Consider the following 14,208-nt stretch of genomic DNA (forward strand, 5'->3'; position numbering starts at 1 on the left):
AAAGAATATTTCGGTTAATTTAAACATTTTTTTTTCACTCAAGTTCAAGAAAAAAAAGATAGTATATTAAACAGAGAACTAAAAAACAGAGTTGAAGCTGAGAAAAAGTTTCAAAATATTACATTAGAAATCAAAAAGAAATAAAAAAACTAAATTGAAAAGGCAAAGGGGGTCAAGATTTACTCGATACTTTTCAAATAAATTTTGGAGAATATAAACTGAATTGGAAAAAGGGAGTTTACAAAAAGGTGATGATCTGTACAGCATTAGATAAAATTAAAAAAAAAAATTAAATTTTAAAATAGTGACTTTTAAAAAAAAAATTTGAAATTGGATAGTATTGTTGACAACCTCACAATTTAAAAAAGCAAATAAGTAAAATTTTCAAAAAAAAAATTTCAAGAAAATATTAATGAATTTTAAAGTCAAAATTAAAAAATAACAAATGATTTTGGGCTCGTAGTTTTAAATTCAGCTAAACAAAAAAAGAAGCAATTAAGATAATTAATGATAAAATTTAAAGATAAATTAAAAAAAAACAAAAATAACAAAATTTTGGGCTTGTGTTGAAATACGCTAAACAAGGAGAATCAAACACTGCTAATACCCCAATAATTTCTGCTAAAAACTAAAAACAATAACCCCAATTCGAATAATTACCCCTAATACCCAAAAAATTACAAAAAATAAAAATGTTTTCTTTAAAAAAAAGAAACCAAATTTGCTAAACAAAAGGTGTTGTTGACAATTTATTCTTCTGAAGTTGCTCAAAAAAAACGAGTTTATAATTTTTGCTGAAATAATTTTTAAAAATTAAAAAAAAAGACAGGAAAAAAAAAAAAGGAGAGGAAGTAAAACTGAATGTTTTCTTTGAAACTATATAATCAAACTTTTTATTACAACAAAAGAAAAAATATTTTTTACCCTCGTGGGCCTGGGTACATTCAACATATAAAAAAAAAGGCGATTGAAATATTTAAAAATATTGAAATAAAAACCCAGAATATCTTTGATTTTAAAAAATTTTTTAAAACATAAACCAAAATATAAAATGATGTACTAAATAGCTTTTTAGTGGTGGTTTAAGTCGGAAAAACCAACTTTTATAATAGATTTAAGTTTTTTTTAAAGGGGGGGGAGCTCTCCCGGGGGAACCTATAAACCGATAAAGCCCAATATCACATTTTTTTTAGGTGGCGGGAAAGAAAGGGCCCCAGGAGATGTTTTATTTGAATTTTTTTATAATGAAAATAACAGCTGAGGCAGCTGAGGACTTTTGACCTGATAAATTAATATTTTATAAAAAAAAATTAAATTTATCTTAAAAAAAAGGAAAAATGTTTATATTCACCCCTATGACGATTCAGCATTCAAATTAAAATTAGGAGGGGGTTACATTAGATTCTAAATCGGGGTGAAACCCAATCCCCGGGAGAAGCAGACTTTTGGATTTAAAATTTTTTAAATTTCTAGTGTACCCAAAATTTTAAAAATTACTAATTAAAAAAAGCCCAAAAAAAATTTCATTTTTTAATAAAAAATAAACTGCCAAAAATTTTCCAAATTTTCAGACATTGTCACATGCTCCATTGGGAGAAAAAAGGCAGACTTTTTATTGGTTGGTGGTAAAAGTTCTGCCAAAGTTTGTCAAATGGCGCGACTGCCCCATTGCTGCCCCTTGCGGATTTTTCAAAAATTTGGGGAAGTGTTTAAAATTACTTTTAAACATATTTTACTATAGGTTTTTATAAAGTACTTTAAAATTTTTTTTATTTTTTTTTTTAAAATTTTCCGGCATTGGGTTTTTTGAATAGGGCAAGGGGTCAGGGGGGTCAAAATTTAGCCGCACCCCCTAATATAACTAATTATTTGTCCTTTCACTCGTTTTTTGTTTTTACCCAATGTTTTTTCAAATTGTCCTTGTGAATAGAAAGAAAAATTACAACTGTAGAATCAGATCGAGAACCCTCGAAATATGCTTGACATGGATGTTGCTGTAAGAAGCAGATTTCTCAACCTCTGTCCTATTCAGCAGTATTTACAGATGGGGTCATGAATGCCAAAAGAGCATATCAAAGTTACTCTGCATTTAGAAGAAAGTGAAAGGTTTTAAAAGAACAATGACAGCACGCTCCACTATTCGAAGGCAATTGTCAATATGAATAATTTTCGGTTCTAGAACTGAAATAATGATTCAATGATTATTTGACTTGATTCTATGATCTCGCTTTAAAACCCCGAATAGATATAAGAAGTTTTAAACTCAGAACCGCCCTTAGTTTTGACAAAAGCAACTTGATGGTAAAATTTTAACCCTCATTTTCTTACTGCAAAATGGAACATAACTTTGCCAAAATTGAAGTAAGTGTTACGGAACTTGATGCTTTTACCTTGCTTTACAACCCTGAAGACATGTGAGAAATGTTAACCCAATGTACCCATTAGTTTTGGAGATAGCAACTTGCATGCAAACACAACAATATCTATGCACAAGAAAGAGGGCATAACTTGTCCAAAATTAAGGTTATGAGAATTGATGCTTTGACCTTCTTTTACATCACTGGAGACATGTATGGAAGTTTCAATCCAATATCTGCATTAGTTTCCGAGATAGTAACTTGCATGCAAAACTTTAACCAGCTTTTTCTTAGTTTAAACAGTGGGGCTTAACTTGCCAAATTTCAAGTAAGAGTTATGGAAGTTGATGTCATGTCCTTTACAACATGGAAGATATGTGTGCAGTTTCAGCCCAGTATCTGCATGAGTTAAAAAAAAAATAACTTGCATGCAAAACTTTAACCCCAAAAAGGGGTCTGGACTCAAGTAAGAGTTATGAGGCTTGTGATATGTTGAAATGACCTTATTTTACAGACCCGAAGAAATGTGTGAAGTTTTAACCAAACATCTGCATTAGTTTGGATATATACTAACTTGCATGTTAAACTTAAAACTGCATTTTCTAAGTCCAAAAAGGGGCATACTTTTGTCAAAATACATATTAGAGTAATGGGACTTGATCATCTGCGGTAAGTTAATGACCTTAAAAAGTAATAATAGGTTTCAAAGCAATATGCCTATAAATGAGACCCATAATTTACATTAGATTCGACCAGGAGTTATCTAGATTGATAATTTTGGTAGGTTTGAAGAGTGGAAAGACTTGTTTGAAGTTTCAATTCAATATCATCTGTGGTTATTGAGAAAAAGCCTTGATAGTGATTGCACCCAAAATTTTACCAGTCTACCAACGACGCCATGTTTAAAGTGTTAATGTATTCGGATACGATCACCCGCCTTTCCCAGCTTCAGGAGGTGGGTAGAATTCGGGTGACACAACTACTATCGCCCGGGTTACACGAGTTATACTCGAGTTATACCCAGGGTGACTCGGGTTAGCTCGAGTATGTATGCCGAACGCGCCCTATAATAAATCAAAACACTTATATTTAGTTGCATTAAAGTTATTTCCCCTTTATGCAGTTACGCCATTTTCTTCAAATGTTTTTACCAAATTACATGCTACAAAAATCGATTTATTTCATTGAAAACTGGATGAAGAAAAACATACTAATTTATTTGATAACCTCAATCTACATTATTTTGGTAAAGGTAAATACTTATTGTTGCATGTCATTTATCTGTTTTCTGTTTTTCCTGTCCAAATGATCAGCATTTGCATACGAAAGTTGGTGGGGTAAGGAATTTACATTATGAGTTGTTTTCAGAACAGTTTCGATTTTCAAATTTTCCAATCATTTAGTAGACTAATGTTAATGCACGTTAATCTCCATTTCAGACCTTAATTGAGACTTTGTTTCAACAAATTTAATATGTTATGAAAGTTTAAAGTTAGAAAAAGAGCTGTACATAAGACATCATGCTCGACTTGTATGAATCAGAGCTTTGCCAGTAAAAGGGGCATAATAGTCAGAAGCTTTGAAAGTAACAGAGCTATTGGTCATTATATAAAACTAAAAATATTCTATGTTAAAAAGGGGCATAACTCTGTCTAGATTCAAACTTAAGAGTATTGTTTCTCCTGGTGTAGACTTTGACAGTAAATAACTATTCAAAGTTTCAAATCAAAAGCTTTAAAAGATCTAGTAACACTCACAGAGATATTTGATGTTTCAAAAGCTTTGTAAAGTCAGCTAAAAATGCTACATTTTCATAGCAGTAAATACTCAAGTCACATATGTATGTGATAAGTATGGTATAAGGTTATGCATTCTTGTTTATTACATATTTTCTAACAGCATTTTCAAAAGTATGCATTATTTGATTACAGTGTACTGTATGACAATGTTATTACCTTTTTTGAACGAGTTCGCTTTGTTGTGCGTCTGCAGGTCAGATTTTCTCAATCCCTGGGGACTAACTTTTTAATTTAAAAGGGCTATACATTCTATTTTAAGGTTTTTATTAGACAGTCGAGAGCCAAACGAAGACAAATATATGTCTTCGCTCTTCGCTCGCTCCTGATTTTCTCAAAAACAAAAACAAAATATTTAAATTGTTTTTTCGCTCGCCGCCTCAATTTTTTCAGAAAAAAATCCGATGAACAACTTATCAATTTGGTGTGGCCTTAGTTACACTTTTTGTTTTGATAAAAAGTAGCTGACACATTTCTAAGACAATCAGTGATTGATATAAAATCCTGTTCAAGCTGAAACGTTCAGACACTGAAAAATAAATCAACAGAAATCAGGCACATATTTGATGGTTATTTGATGTTTGATGACTGCGCCCTCGTGATATAATTCCTTCGCATTTAAACTCCAAACAATGATTTCATTCAATGACAAATCACTAGATCTATTTGAGATATATTATATCTTAAGTCTCATTCATGTAGCAGACAAGATTAAAAGTTGTCACTAATTCTGTGCATGGCAAGACGATGAACTATACCAGCAAGGAAGAAGCAACAGTTCTTGTTAAGTCCTTTCAAGAACTAGCAATATCTTCAATTCCAGCCAATTTACAATAGATCTAGTAATATTTTCTTTGCGGCAGGTTAGAAAGCTGACTTTTACGTTTTTACGGGAAATTAACGTGCATTTCAGTGAGGAAAAAACGGACATTCCTCGGATACTTTCTGATAATTGCAGGCACAAAATGTACTCAAAGCACAGTAAAGCTAATTGAACAATATGTGTTCCATTTCCTATAGGTCGTTTTCTTGTAGCCAGTCTGTCATTCAAAACATATGTCTATTAACAATAGAATTACTGTACAAAACAAAAAGGTTAACTGTCTTGATGACAGCGAAGGGGAACTTACTCTATAGTTGAAAGACTAAACAATAGACTTGTACAACCCTAACTTTTATATTCTTGACCACACCGAAGGATAATTATGTTACAAACCAATTATTTAACATTCAATATGTTTCATTTATTAATCCTTGTGCATCAATTTGTATTTATAGGTATCAAATGAGGACACACATCTCCGTTTCAAACACCCGCCTGAGTTTTCGTATTTGTTTTTTATATCTATTTTTACAATGCATATATATATGATGATCGTGTCTCTTAAGAAATAATAAGTTCCCAAACGTGGTTTATCGTAGAATAACCCGAGTTCTGAGTTCTTATGCGTAAGAATATATCACGAAGGCCGTAGGCCTGAGTGATATGCTGTTTCGCATAAGAACGAAAAACTCGGGTTATTCTATGATAAATCACACTTGGGAACTTATTAGTTCGATTATAACACGACATATTAATATAAACAGCGTTAGATAAAATGGTAACTACTTTTTACGACCGTGGTAAGCACCTGGATCGGATGACGTCATTGCACGCGAGTGGTTTATTGCAGAATAACCCGAGATATATTTTGCTCTACATGTATGTAAGTTATTTGCTGGTCGTGTTAGAATTTAAAATAAACTTTTTTATACAAACACAAAGTTTCTAGCATATCCCAGGTGAAGCTAATAGTAACTGGTACACGAGCAATTCTTAGCTAAACGTCTCCTACATGGACAGTATTTCTACCAACTTACCATTAAGTATACAACATAAACTTTATGTGTAAATTCAACATTGTTTTGTATGTTCTACACGTCTTCGAAGAAGGCTATAACTGACAAAAACGTTTATCAGCATTTGTGATATTTCGTATTTCTGCAGATGAAAGAATCTTTTCTTTCATAACGGTAACTGAATCTACTTTGGCTGTAACTAAACAGCAATCAAAGCTGCCAAAGACACGAGCATTGCCAAATATATGTAACGTGGTTCCAACTATTCTTATCTTTTCCAGCCAAGTTTGATCAATGCTTATCCCAAAATTACACACAAAAACCAAGAATGCTATGTTGCTGTCAAAACTGAAACACTTAAGCGTTAAAAATGTTATAAACATAATGCATACAGTCTGCTACTGTAGCTAAATTAAGAAACTGATCGTAATTACTTATGAGCGTTTTGACTTTATTCAATAGTGGAAAACTACTAGTATAAGGCTGTTTAAATGTTATAAATAGCTTATACAATTGGTAAATTACTTAGGAGTTAATAGTCGAAAACAATGTGGGCTAAAGACTGTTAAAATGCCATCAGTATAATGCATTTAAATTGTGCTTGTACTATATCAGGAACTTGACTTGTAATTAGTCTTGAATGATTGACTTTTGTTAGTAAAAAGCCCTGTGGCTGAAAACACTTAAATATATATATTTAATGCTAAATGGGGAAGTTGATTGTAATCAGTAATGAGATATTGGAATATAACAGATATTGGACTATAACAGAAAACTATCTTCCTAAAAAGACGCCCTAATTAAATGCGACGTAATGTTATGTATCTATGCCATCACATAATAATTACTTGAACAGTCGTGTCAACTATGCTGTTGTAGATTAAACATGACACACATATATTGGCACTACACCTGTTTACCTGTTTATCTGTTTACCTGTTTACCTGTTTATCTGTTTACCTGTTTATCTGTTTACCTGTTTATCTGTTTACCTGTTTACCTGTTTATCTGTTTACCTGTTTACCTGTTTACCTGTTTATCTTTTTTGGAAAATGTACATTTGGTAACACTGCCCCTTGTAAATGTAAACTGTACAGTTTATAATACCTCAGTGGAATAATTCGAGGGACGAATGCGAAAGAGGTCAAAGTGCATTTAAATAAAGAAACAATTAGAATTCTAAAGTAGCATACTAATTTATGTCTTGCTGAGTAACGTATTACGTCAGAACTTTATATTTTGTAGAATTTTTGACTACGTGAAATATACACTATGTAATATTAGATAATCATCAGTTTAGATGAGAAATTTTAATAATAAGGCAGTTATTAAACTATTTTTAGTAAATTCAGGAAAGAGAATGCCAAATTGGAAAAAACAGCCTGTGCTGACGTTCCTCCTCATTCGTTAATATCATAGAATTAACGTAGATCAAAATAATTTCTCACAGTATGCTTCGTAACTTATCATAAACAAAACTTCTGTTTCAGATTTATCTTTGATCTGATTACAAACATCTTTTTCTAGTGAAAAGCCTGTCCGTAGCACAGGCAGAACACTGAACTTCCGATCACGAGATCCTAGGATCCAGTCCCGGACAACTGAACTTTTGTTGAAACGACGTTAATCACACAAGCACAACAACATACATACACATCATTAGTTTATGTCTGGTCATTTTGCGCTATATTTTCGAGCAAACTACCACAAGAGGTGTTCAGCTAACGATATCATTTACACTCGCATCTTTTAGAATTGAGCTGGAAATTGAAGAATGAAACGTGCACTGTATCACTGGCTGAAAGTTGGGTGGAAATATCTGGTATCTGTTTATCCATAATCGACAGATCCACGCTAACCCTGGGTGAGATATTCATCCAGTGATAGATTCTTACAGTACAGCTCGAGCACGGATTATTATGACGTGGTATGTCCGGTTCTGATACAATCGCGTGTAATCAGTGATTAGGAAATTGCTGATAAAGCTCGAGATAATGATTAATTATTGACACTTGCATGACATGGATGTAATATGTTATTTATTTGTTATCAGATGATAAACAGGCGCCGAAACTAGTGTATATATATATTTGTAACATATGCTTTAGCTATAGTAAAATACATCATATAGTCATGCCAAGTCCAAGGGTTAGACCATTAACCGGTTATGTTTAACAGTTAATGGTCAATTACTATTACATAACGGCAAGTTGACAGCTGCCTGCAAACATAACACGTGCTTACACAAAATATACTTGAATATATACGAATAAACAAATGAAAAGAACATGGCATATAAAGACGTGATAAATAAGTGAAATACGATACTATAATGCTGTTCTTTTTCAGTAATTATTGCAATACATTTGTAATTAATAAAACAGAAAAGTGAATCAGTGATTGCAGACAGTACTTTACAGTACAGTACAGTCTATTACTACCATGGCCTGATATCACTGGAAGTAACGGGAAGTAACTAAGCTATACTCTTATAATAAAATATCAACATGGATACCAATTTATGCCATTGTATATTTTAAAATCATACTTCATGTCATATTCATATAAAATATCGGCTTAGTTGATAGTGAACAATGAGTTTGTGCATTCCTGGTTCTAACGAGATGCACATCTTTACCAAAATTGGAGTGTGGGCACATTTTAATCTTCAATAATCAATTAAATGTGGAAAGTCAACATATGACTGACTTGACGGTATGACTTGAAAACCAAAATATAACAAAATAACGCTCACAAAAGAAATCTAAGCAGAACGTTTGTCATAGATCAGAAGCCAATTTTTTCTTTACTTTTATCTAGTGAAAGAAAGATGTTGATCGAAAAGCCAGATTCCTAATCACTATACAGTTCTGATCAGCCTTGGAGCACACAATGATTTTTTTTCTCAAAGTTTACGTGAAGTTATCAACAATATCCCACGCAGTTCGGAAGAAAACGATGTTAATTGTAATTGGGCATGTTATGGTTCTTCAAATATGTAGGTGTTAGAATTTCTAAGATACCTTTCATTCTTGTTCTATTTTGTAAGCTATCCCTAATGTTTACTCATCTTTCTGTAGAATATGACTGGATTCGTTTAATTATAACTGTTGTACTAAAAGTTATGCAAAATACCTACTCTCCTCCTTGCTTTCCACACAAATTCTTAAGTGCAGTGCTATCAACAACATTGTAAACATCATAATATTATTGTCTGGCTCGTTTCTTATTGCAGCATCCTTTAAAATGTCCTTTAAAATCTTGATCATTTTGAGTGGTACTCAGAATCATTATAAAGCCCTGTTGTTTTATTCATCTTTTCCGTAAAATACAACAATAGCATTTACATTATACATTGTAATATGCTTGTCTCTGTTAAAACACGCTTACGCTAGAATGACGTCACGTTAACGTGCGGTGACGTCAAAGTTTTTGTTGCGACCAAGAAAGAGCGCTTCTATATTTTATCTACTGTTTTAGATTAAAAGCATATTAAAATTGAAATAATTTATACTCGGGCGTTAATACGTCGTACAAATAACGTATAACCACCCATCGTGCATAAATAGTGTTAAAGCACTCTTTTGCTATACAATTAAGAAATAATGTATAGCAAAAGAGTGCTTTAACACTATTTATGCACGACGGGCGGTTATACGTCGGGCGTAATAATTACTTGTACGACGTATTACCGCCCGAGTTGGGCATTGTTCTTGCAGCGGGATCATTGCAGGCTGTTCAATAAGTGCAAAATTGATGATTTTGGCATGCTATTTTTTATGGATGTTGTAAAACTTTCGTTTTGATAACTTTCTTTATTCTTGCATGAGAATCATGATCTTGCCATTAATTAAAAGCACAAAACATGCATGCAATTTATAAAATGGCCACCCTGAGTCTGTTCATAAAGGAAGTGCAATATTGTGACTCGCGACATGTAAGACTGTCCGTGCCCAAAATTTTCGAATCTAAGTGTACTCTGTCTACCTTACATAATACAGCAGACATTCGCGCTAAACCCTGCAATACCGTTCTCTCCAAATTTCATTTTCTTTCCAATTATCTTTATCGTAAAAAATCTCTGTATAATACTATATAATAATAGTAACTGAACTAACGTTATGTTCTGCTCTATTCTGTTCTTGATTAATACAAAAAAAATACTAAATGATGACTTTATTTATAACCCTTTACCTGTTACTGTTCTCGAACTTTTCTCTGAAATCACGCCTGGCTTAATACATCTAAATTAAATGAAGAACGTTTGATATTAGAGCTAATTGGGAATGATTAAACACCTCTTCAACGCCTATTTTCAGTTTGATATTATTTATTTCCAGCCGACAGGAAGTATGGTACCTACAGTGTCGGCTTATTATCGTAGAATTGGAAACAAAAAGAAAAAACAACATCCATAACCTCATAATTCTGTAGTATAAAAAGCACAATGGAAAAATCGGTATGTGAATTGCCTTGTACCGTTTTTGTTGTTGTTGTTGTGGGGTTTTTTTTGTCAAAGATTAAGTGCTTTCTGCAACGTAAAATACACACAAACCTATCTTATTTTTCCCAATTAAGCCCGTCGTAAATGTTCAGTGTGACTTGTTCTTGATAACCCCTGTTTGTATCTTAGACAATAAATAACAGAATTCCCTCGTTATTCATATATTTTCTGAGTGTACAGGAAATAATTGTACTCGCTTAGTGCTATAGTAAATAGTTAAACAATGGCTGCAGTTGGGCGCTGCATATCACACCTGCCAACTTGTCTATTATTCAATTATCTTACTCAAATTTTTTGCATATTGTTTCGTTATGATTGGTTGCTGTCAAAGATATGTGTAATTTTGAGAAATAGGTTCAGCTGGTGTTTAATTGAGATTGCAGCGCAAATCTTGGGGTTATACTGTCACTGTACCGGGCTTGCTAAAACATTTTAATTAAAGATAATTTCGTTTTTACTAAACATAAAGACGTAAAAATTTATACTGTAGTAATGTATTCATGTTTTGGTAATAGTCTGGTATTATTTTACCCCTCTGAGGCCAACAGAACCTTACTTGAACAATAAAATTGGGCAGCATATATCATCAAAGGAATTTTTTCGCAAATCTTGCACTATTCGGGAAACAGTTTGTCTGGAATAACATACCTAAATATATACGTTCTTCAGACACCCTGGAGAAATTTAAAAGATCGTACCTTAAAGTGGCAATACTCTGACAGTACAATAAGCCATAATTGCAATTAAATGTCAAGGAAATACTGTCTCTACCATCTCTCTCCATTTTCATTGTATATAGTTACTTCTGTTATTAAATACAGTGTCCTGTATTGTATATAATCTTTCATTCTCATATTATTTTTCTGATAACATATAACTTTGTGTTTTTTATTTTGTCATAATTTATCAGGGTTGTATATAGCCATGTATATGTGGACCATATTGTAAATTGGCTTAGCCAAATATGTTACCCCATTATAAATAAGTCGTTTTTTATTATTATTATTATTATTATTATTATAGCGTATCTTTACGTTCGAAAGGATAAAAAAAAAACTAACAACCGCAAATTTATCGCTGATAAAAATATTAAAATTGAAACACTTTATAAATGCAATACGTTTGTCGTGACAGAAAAAAAAAACTTTTTGAGGAAATATTAACTTTCTTATTGAGATGAAGTAGAGTGAAAAAAATATTTTTAAAGGAAATAGATTTTTAATTTTTAGATATCCCTGTGTCTTGCAATTAAGAAAATTGTGAGAAAAAGAACAATGATACCTGTTAAACTATATCGTTTTACATTTCTTTCACCAAAAATCCGGTTGCATATCATTACTATTCCATATTCAAAATTAGAAATTGTTTTTCTGAAAGTCCCCCAAATTCTCAACTGCCTAGTTTCTTAAATACATTGTATAAGTTTTTTTGGGTATCATCTTTTTGTGCTTAAAAAGCCTACAGTGAAAGTTATTTTTTGGGGGGAAAATTTGATTTGAAAAAAAAAAGATATAATGATGTATATATAATTTACAAATCTAAAGAAAAAAAATTTAAAAAGTCTTACCAAATTGTGATAACCCGTTGACAGATTGTAAGCCAGAGATGTATAAACGTTGTATTTTATCAAGAAAATATCCGTGAGCGTTCTGTGCGCAATACTACACGACTGCCAAATTCCCCCAAAAACTGGCACTATTTTTTTCTCCTGCTTCTGACTGCGTACTGACACGAAAGCTTGTCTCTGTCTACCAGAAATATTCGGACCAATACATAATACCCTAACGTTGCGGATAAAAGAAATTTTTTTGGAAAACAATTAGGACCAAGAAAACCCGTCTGCTTTCAGTGATAGACACAATTCGTTTTAGCAGTTGTAGATCGGTATCAGCGGGAAAGCCTTTTTCTTGCATAAAACCCGTCTGTATCGCTAATAAAGATAATAGTTCTCAGCTGAAAGATTGCTACGGACGTGCGCTGATAGACAGTTGCATAATCTGGGTTTGTTTAAGCATTATATCTCTGTTAGTTAGTTTTGAATCGTACAGTGTTTTTTTTTTATGTAAACAATATGGGTGGATGGGGATTTTTAACATCTGGGTAAGAATTTAAAAAGTAAAGGTAATAGAAAATACAGTTTTAAAATAAAAGAACAAGGCTCGGGAAAAATTATGAGATGATTGTTTTAAAAAATGTTTACCTTTAGCCCAGCTTTATTTTATATCATTAAGAAATGTGTCCAAATCCTGTTGATATAATACTTTCAAGCTCCACGTTTTTGAAAACTGTTATTTTTCATTACCAACAAGCTCGTGACCGCATAGCAAGCAAACATAAATTATGACGTCATTAAAGAGATTTTTAAACTATTAGACCCATAAAAGAGTACCTCCATTTTGGGAAAAGTATTTTTAAATTTCCCACCATAAACCTTTTTGAAATGAAATTTTCAGGGAAGGTTGGGGTGGGGGAAGATAAGCGATTTCTTTCTCTTCAAATATAACTTACCTCTGAAATAGAAGTGGGCAGAGTCAGACATTTTTGAAAAATACCGAGTTACATGCTGTAAAAGTTGTCTATTTCGCTTTTAGATTTATTGTGGAAGAAATGTAGGAAGGTTTTACTTCTGCCCCAAGTTATTTTTGAATGAAGTGAGCAAACTTTAAAACAGTCCCACAAGACTCGACTTTACTTTTTTAAAGTTGGAGTTAGAAATTTTTTTCTATTAAATCCGTTTACTTGAGGCGCTCTAGAAAAAATTATATTGGCACTTTTATTTGTGTTCTATAATTGTTTACCAATAGTTTGTGTTTTTTTCATCAAAATTAATGGGAAAAAGTTTCTATGCAAACGTATAAAGACAGTGGCCATCATTTTTAATATTCGTCTCTACTTAAGCTTGAGGAAATACCATATATATTATACAAAATTTATAAAAACGGCACGGTAAAAGTTGTTTAAAAATTGCAACACAGTGCGAAACACGGCCATTTTTATGGATATACCAAGCAAATGTCATTTTTTAAACATTACAAGAGAGGCGCAGCTATGTTGGACTTTATTTTCCCAAAATTATACTCTCACACACGCGAGTGGATTCATAATCTTGATTCTACTTATGCAAAATAATATGTTTGTCCAAAAAGGGGATTTAAAAATCATGTTTTTCGCAGATTCTGTCCGTGCCTGTTGGTGTTGCAAACTATATAAATATTTACTTCAAAACAATATGAACTTTAGAATGCACGTGTGTATTAACAATTTGTATTCTGCCATATACAGTTGTCATAGAACAATCGACATTGACAGGGATTCATTTGTCCAAATTCTTAAACTATCTAAAGTGTAAACAGTTCTATGGTAAGTTTGTTTTTGCTTAATAAAAATTATGGTAACACTTCACCGTGACGCTCTGACATACCGAACGTTCATCCTCGCTTCTCTTCTAAAATTATCTGATTTTATCATAAATATCCAATTTATTTCTAATGCTATCTTATTCTGTAAACAAGATATCTCGTATTAAATTTGATTTTATTCCATTGTTTTATCCAACATCGATGATTGCACATTTATTATAAAATTAGTTTACCAGCTTTTTTATCAAAATACATTTATAATGATGATTAGTAATATGGTTTAATATGATTTATAAACATAAATGTAAGATCAGAAGAGAAGAGAAGAGAACAGAACAGAACAGAACAGAAGT

General features: G+C 32.1%; 1 protein-coding gene across 2 annotated transcripts in view; it reads right to left on the reverse strand.

Moving 5' to 3' along the window:
- The window catches only part of LOC123553731 (uncharacterized), a 33,515-nt gene extending 21,353 nt beyond the window's left edge, over positions 1 to 12,162 (reverse strand). Inside the window, exon 1 of one of the 2 annotated variants that reach the window (XM_045343329.2) lies at positions 12,064 to 12,162. The gene's annotated coding sequence lies outside the window, so the exon portion shown is untranslated. Of the gene's footprint in view, positions 1 to 11,777; positions 11,798 to 12,063 lie in introns of those variants that run through there. The other variant, XM_053548872.1, reaches the window with a different exon arrangement.
- Between the last annotated feature and the right edge of the window lie 2,046 nt (positions 12,163 to 14,208).

This window comes from Mercenaria mercenaria, chromosome 7 (assembly GCF_021730395.1).
Source record: "Mercenaria mercenaria strain notata chromosome 7, MADL_Memer_1, whole genome shotgun sequence".
Classification (NCBI taxonomy): Eukaryota; Metazoa; Mollusca; class Bivalvia; order Venerida; family Veneridae; genus Mercenaria; species Mercenaria mercenaria.